This window comes from Rhinopithecus roxellana, chromosome 5 (assembly GCF_007565055.1).
Source record: "Rhinopithecus roxellana isolate Shanxi Qingling chromosome 5, ASM756505v1, whole genome shotgun sequence".
Classification (NCBI taxonomy): Eukaryota; Metazoa; Chordata; class Mammalia; order Primates; family Cercopithecidae; genus Rhinopithecus; species Rhinopithecus roxellana.
Window position 1 is genome coordinate 67946483 of NC_044553.1, and position 5620 is coordinate 67952102.

The following is a 5620-nucleotide window of genomic DNA, read 5'->3' on the forward strand; positions in this document are numbered from 1 at the left end:
TCCTGCTTAAGCTTGGTCTCTATTCTACAGGTAGGAAATGGGGAGCAGGGTAGTGGAGTGCCCCTGAAATGAAACAGGCTGGGGAAAAAAATTCTCTTGGGAGCTGATCCCAGGGTGAGGTCCTGTCCAGAGTCCAGTGAAACGGCCCTGCCTCTGGGCTTGAAGAGGATTCATTTCCCCTTCTGCTGGCCCTGATGCCACGATCACTAGAAAATTATGTCACCCCCTCTTTGCCCCCACACAGATGTGGCCCTTCATTGTTTCCACTCTCAGGGTTGGAGCAGAAGAGCTGAGTACAAAGATGTCCCCTATTTTGGGGGAACTCCAAACTTTTAGGCAATCTAGGCCCCTTTAGGAAGACAGAGTGGTTGGATGCTCAGGCCCCTATGGCAGCTTTGGTTGACCTCAAAACTTGTTGTAGAGGGGCTGGTGGGCAGCCACTCACTGCACCGATGACATGATCCCATATCCCAAATAGGGATAGGCACTGTCTTAGGAGAGGCAGAGGGGGTTGATTCTGGGAAGAGGTTGTCTTCTTATTAGAGTTACAGCAGATGCCATTAGCTGTGAGCACCTGTTCCTCTGGAAGGTAAACAGGTCCTCCTGCCCCCACCCTGCCATCCCATCCCTCTGGGAGTCTGACCTCTGGGATTCTACCAGGCCCTGGCTGTAGGGTGAGGTGAGGGGGCCTGATCATTTACTGGACTAAGGCCTAGCATTGATCAGCCTGCTCGCTACATCACTACAGACTGGATACACTGGGGCAGACCACCTACACCCCAGGGCAGTGCCCTATGTTCAACCTTTCTGCCAGGCACTGGGGTGTAAAGGTGAGGATTCAGGCCTAGAGGAACTCACTGACCCAGGCATGTACACGTGGGCCAGAGCCAGAGCTCAGTGGAGCCCACTGGGCAGCCCCCAGATTTTGCTGATGACTGTTCAGAAGAAGGAAAAGCTGCCTTCCCCTCGCCTCTGGGCCAGGTCATGCAGAGTCTCTGGGCTCCCAGTTTGGAGCTGGGTAGCCCAGGAATGGGGAAGGCGATGCAATTCTGCCCCTGGAGACGCCTCTGCAGAGCAGACTGGGGCCTTCCCATGTGGCCAGGCCTGGATACCCGCCTCCCTGCTTTCCTCCCAAAAAGGCAAGGTGCCCCTTGGGCAAATGCCATCTCTGGGCCTTGGAGATGAATTAGTCTCTTGCTGCAGGGGATGTACAGAGGAAGAGCTGATGCCCTCCCTTGGGGTACTGGGGCAGGTGAAGGACACCTGGGTTCCATCACTGCTATGTATCTATGGGACTGGGGCAAGGCTCTCTTTCACCCCTCATGCCTCAGTTTCATCTTTTGCACAAAGAGAAGGGTCTCTACCCTTTTCCCAATCCCATTGCTGACTCAGACTCAAGTCCCCTGCTGACTCACCCCACCCCCTGCATCCCCTGAGCAGCCCTCGGGATCTCCCAGACACGTGCACCAGGCCCAACCCTGCCAAGCTGGTGCAACGTGACAGTGTGAGGGGGCTGGTGACACTTGAGGAAAGAAGGGGCCCAGAAAGGAGGCAGTTGCAGACACAGTGACAGACCACACTGAGGCATCTTGGGGAGGGAGCCCTTTTGCCAGCCTGAGGCCTGCTGGGGGGACAGGCCCAGCCGGTGGGATGGGAGGGGAGAAGAGGGGAGGTGAGTATGACGTGTCTGCCTGCCCTCTGCCTGCCTGGGCTCCATCTCCTGTCAGCCTTCAGCTCCCTAAGCGACAGCTTCTAATTCCGGCTGTTGGTGCCTCTGTGCTCTGCAGCAAAGTCTCAGCTTTTTTTCAGCTTTGCTGTTTCTTTTCTGTTCAGAACATACTGAGCCCACAGGGAAGTCAGAGCAAAGGCTCCAGGGCTCGAGACCTGGCACCACCACCCCCTTCCTGCCATGGGAACCAACTGCTCCTTCCAAAGGGTACCCAGCACAGCACTTTCTGCCCCAACTCTTCTTCTCTGGAACTGTCTCAATCTGCCACGGGGAACAGGGACAGAAATGAAGCTCAGTTGTCTCAGGGAGGGGGGCTCTTCAGGACCAAGAAAGTGCCCATTCGGGGTTTCTACTGTTTCTCTCCTCCACCTGGGGGTGCGAGTCATGGCTCGTCAGGCTGGCGGGCCACACGCAGGTCCCAGGGTTGCTCCCGCCTCTGACCTTGGAAATAGAAGGGAAGAAAGCAATTTCCCTCACACTGCTGAAAAGAGAAGTTGAGTCATAAAGGGAAGAAGGCCGGGCGCGGTGGCTCAAGCCTGTAATCCCAGCACTTTGGGAGGCCGAGACGGGCGGATCACGAGGTCAGGAGATCGAGACCATCCTGGCTAACATGGTGAAACCCCGTCTCTACTAAAAATACAAAAAACTAGCCGGGCGACCTGGCGGGCGCCTGTAGTCCCAGCTACTCGGGAGGCTGAGGCAGGAGAATGGCGGGAACCCGGGAGGCGGAGCTTGCAGTGAGCTGAGATCCGGCCACTACACTCCAGCCTGGGCGGCAGAGCGAGACTCCGTCTCAAAAAAAAAAACAAAACAAAACATAAAGGGAAGAAAAGCCTTTCTTCTGCTGAGTAAAGAAGGAGAGCATTCCTGCCCAGTTATCGGGGGTGGAGAGTCTGTACCCATTCCTGGGGGCCACCCCAGAAGGGGGCCCTAGCTCTGGGGGCGGGAGCAGCTTTGAGGGTTGCACTCTAAATAACTATGCAGTTCTAGAAAAAACAAAACAAAACAAAAAAAAATTGAAATAACTATGCAGCTCTTTCCCTGACACTCTCTAACTTGTTCTCGTGTAAAGCAGGCAAGGCTGGTATTTATCAGTCTCATTTTGCAGCTGAGAATATGCAGGCTTGGAGCCACAATGCTAGTAAATGCCTTTAAGCTGGGACTTAACGCTGATGTCAGATCTGTGGCCTTTCTATGACACCAGGAAAGAAAACTGGCAGAGCCCTGACCAAAGGCTTAACAAACGCAAAAAGAGAAAAGGGGGGCTTCATAGTGGGTGCAGGTACACATCACATGCTCCTCACGTGACAGAGGGGAGTGGGAGCCTCTGCTCCACGGCCTGGGCGCCAAATTCAAGATAGACATCACTGGAGCCTAGGAGCTGGAGAGAGGCAAGGGGCTCAGGGTGCAGGGCCATGAGCCCACTTGCCACGCCCATCTATGCCCAGTACCTTTCCCCAGGCATCTCCTACTGCAAAGCATCTGCTCAGGCTGAGAACACCATCATTCTTTCCTTATTTCCCGTCTCTGATAGGAAGGGACCCCTTAAAGCAGCCCTCAATAGTGTCCCCTGAAGGTTTATCCTGCTTCCAAGTCTTTGCCTCCAGAACCCGTTTGGAATTACTTCCTTTTTTTTTTTTTTTTTTTTTTTTGAGACAGAGTCTCGCTGTGTCACCCAGGCTGGAGTGCAGTAGTGTGATCTTGGCTCACTGCAACCTCCGCCTTCCAGGTTCAAGCGATTCTCCTGCCTCAGCCTCCCAAGTAGCTGGGACTGCAGGCGCGTGCCACCACGCCCAGGTAATTTTTGTATTTTTAGTAGAGACGGGGTTTCACCATGTTGGCCAGGATGGTCTCCATCCCTTGAACTCGTGATCCGCCCGTCTTGGCCTCCCAAAGTGTTGGGATTACAAGCGTGAGCCACTGCGCCCGGCCTGGGATTCCTTCCTTGGAAATAGCCCAGATCCCGCACATCCTCGAAGTCCCATCTTTAGAAGGCCCCAGAGCCCTCTCCTCCCCACAACTCCATCTTTTCATCCAAGGACTGTGTTGGTAGGTATTTAGCAGATGTATTCAGCCCTCAGATGACAACGTCCACTTTTTAAGTCCCAGTGTTGTCTTCTTAAGAGGGGGAACGTCTCGCATCCAGAACCGAGCTTCTGCCTCTCTCTTACCGCTGCCGGCAACAAAATGTGCGGCTCATGAAAAGTCTCAGTCAATTCTGCAGCTGATACCTGCTTCACTCCTTTACAAATATCCATTCCAACCCTACTCACTCCCCCCCCACCACCCACACCCAGGCTCTGATGCGCCCTAACTCCGCTCCGCCCAGGCTTGTGTATCATCCCCCTCCTCCAGGACCGAGGGGGACCTGCTGGCCGGAGGGAGAAGAGATGCAGTGGTTTCTCTAAGCATCTTACAGCAAATGGAACTTGTGCTCGCCTCCTGTCCTTAGGGGCCAGCCAGTGGTCAGAGCCAGAACCCTGTGGCCTGGGGGTTGTTTTGTGCTCAAGGGAGAAGCGAGGGGCAGGCAACCTCGCGTGGGTCCCTAGCTCTTTCCAGGGTGGCGGCGCCAGGGAACTCCTAACATGCCCGCGGCACTCCCGGGTCCTAAGGAGCCCCTTCCTGGTTTGGGCGTCTACACTCTGCCCGCTCGGCAGCCACCGGGAGTTGACACGCGGGTGCGTTGTCGGGGTTGGAGACGTCTGAAATTGGAGAGTGCACTCGGCCCCCACCTCTCGTTCCACGGAGCGTGTGCGGGAGGAACAATTGTGTGTGAGTGCGTGATTCTCTGCACTTCGAGTAGCAGTTTCCAGCCAGGCTGAGCGCCCCCAACCCGCGGCACGTATACCCCCTCCCCCAAGTTACTCCTCATCCGCCTTTCGCTGCCACCCCTAGCTCGCGCGTGGTCCAGTTCTGCGCTCATGGGGTCCCATTTCCTTTCACCCTGGACTGCTGGGGGCAGCTCTCAGTCTTCCCCGACGAGCCCGAGCTCCCGCCAGTTTCTAAGGAGCCGAGGGCACGGACTCGGGTGGGGGCGGAGGGCGGGGAGAGAAGACTGCAACTTTGGGATTGGCCCGGTCGGGTGCATGTGGCCCCCGGCGAGCAGCCCCCGCCCCCGCCCCGCAACCGCCGCCGCATTCCCAGCGGAGCGCGGAGGAGGAGCCGCTCCCCGACTTCGTGGGCCACGAAGGGGTGGGGGTCAGGAGCGGTCTCCCCCGCCCCGTCCGTCTCTGCCCTGACGGGGCAGTCGGCTTCCAGGGCAGCCATTGCCATGGAGACCCCCAAGGCTATAAAGTCAGGTATCTAGGCGGGCGGCAGCTCCCACGCCGCCGAGCCCCCCAAGAAAGGAGCAAGCGCCCCGGCGTGGCCCGGCCCCCGCGAGAGGGGAGGAGGCGGAGGAACGGCGCCAGCAGCTTGAGGAGCGGCGCGCCCCGCCAGGGCTGGAGGCAGGCGTGCACGGCGGGCGCCACCGTCGCTGCGGGGGAGCGGGGGCTGCCCTGGGTGCGGGTGAGTGGCACGGCTCCAAACCACGAGGACTGAGGGGCGCCGGACACGGGGAAAGCGGCGGGAGAGCCGGGAGAGGGTCGAGCCTCGGCTGCCGACGTTTGGTGGCGGGCCAGGAGCGGAGCCCGGAGTAGCGAGCAATCAACACCTCCAGGCGGGAGGCCCGGGGAAGGAGCGGCGAGACGCCAGGCGTACGGCCCAGCAGCGGCGGGGCAGTCGGAGCCTCCGGGACACCGGAGTAGGAACCTCGGGACCGTCGGCTGCAGCCGCCCACGCGCGGAGGGAGAGGTATCAGAGCGCGGGCGGAGGCCGGTGCCCCGCGGGGCGCGAGAACAGGGGCGCCCCCGTGCGGAGGTGCCAGGCTGCCCGGGCGCGGCGGTCGGGGCC